We start from the raw sequence: 1,149 nt of genomic DNA, 5'->3' as shown, positions 1-1,149 counted from the left end.
TGCAGCTCACTGGCTGTGTGGCGCTGCCTTTTGCTCACAAACAAATGCTGCAAGACACATCCTGTTCACGTGTCATTTGGCACAAGTGCAAGCATCTCTGTGGGATAAATTCCTGGCGGAGAAATTGCTGGGTCAAACAGTAGTGCCCTTGTAATTCCAATTAATTTTTGGATGAGCAAATCCTCGCAGCAGGTGAGGGGAGGGAAAAGAGGCCCACCTAGCAGTGAGGACGAGCGGGAGCTGACATGAGGTCCAGGGAGGGCCATGTCTGCCCCAGCAACCTGGAGGGTGTGGCAGCTCCCCAGGCCCCTGGCCAGGCAGATGGAGGGTTTAATTTTATCCAGATTGTCCCCATAAAGGCTTGACAGGGAATTGGTTGATGGGATTAGAGGAGCAGGAGCCTCTAATGAGCAGCGGCTGCTTCACAACATGCCAAAGCAGACACGATGTTCCTTTGCCATCGGCCGTCATGGCAGCCTTGCCCCGGCTCTGATCGGGAACCCCTAGGTGCCAACTGGCTTTGCCTTCTTTGAATATCCCTCTAGGCCCCAGCCATCCCAGAAGAGGTAGAGAGCAAGGGGTTAAGAGCCCAGGTTTGGAGGCGAGACCAAGGTCTTTTGTCGACTAGAATTGCTGTGTGACTTCCAGCAAGTCCTTTCCCTCTCTGAGCCTCAGAGACTCATGGGCCCGGCGCGCTGGGAGGTGCTGAGAGGATTAAATGAAGTCAGACGCAGAAAGCGCTTGGCTCCGTGCCTGGCACATGGCCAGAGCCTAATCAACGGCAGCCCATTAGATGAAGAAGACCCCACCCCAGGAGGTCCTGGACAAGGTATGTTATACCCTCCCGTTTACGGAGCTTCGCAGCAGTCGCCCCACCACCTCGTGGGATTGTCCCGGATTCCCGGTCCGAGAGATGCACTGTGTGATTTTCGTGTTCAAGTGAGTTTCAAGGCTTTGCCAGGATTAATATTCGGTTTTGTGTCTGATCCAAACGCACAAATGGAGCGTGGGAACCCTCAGATGGGAAGAAGGGGAAGCGCTCAAAGGAAGTTTCCTACGCCTCCCCCTCCCCCGCCTCTCCTCCCCCATCATCCGATGGGGACCTTCCCCCGAGACCCTGGGGTGGCCACGGGCAGCCCCGGGACCGCT

The 1,149-nt window shown here is 56.0% G+C and overlaps 1 protein-coding gene across 1 annotated transcript in view; it reads left to right on the top strand.

The window, feature by feature from the left end:
• The first annotated feature begins 385 nt into the window (after positions 1 to 385).
• The window catches only part of POP5 (POP5 homolog, ribonuclease P/MRP subunit), a 5,992-nt gene continuing 5,228 nt past the window's right edge, over positions 386 to 1,149 (top strand). The window contains exon 1 of the mRNA XM_006770305.2: positions 386 to 829. The gene's annotated coding sequence lies outside the window, so the exon portion shown is untranslated. The remainder of the gene's footprint in view (positions 830 to 1,149) is intronic.

This window comes from Myotis davidii, unplaced genomic scaffold, assembly GCF_000327345.1.
Source record: "Myotis davidii unplaced genomic scaffold, ASM32734v1 scaffold803, whole genome shotgun sequence".
Taxonomy (NCBI): domain Eukaryota; kingdom Metazoa; phylum Chordata; class Mammalia; order Chiroptera; family Vespertilionidae; genus Myotis; species Myotis davidii.
Note: the sequence above shows the minus strand (reverse complement) of the source record. Positions and strands in the feature narration are given on the sequence as shown.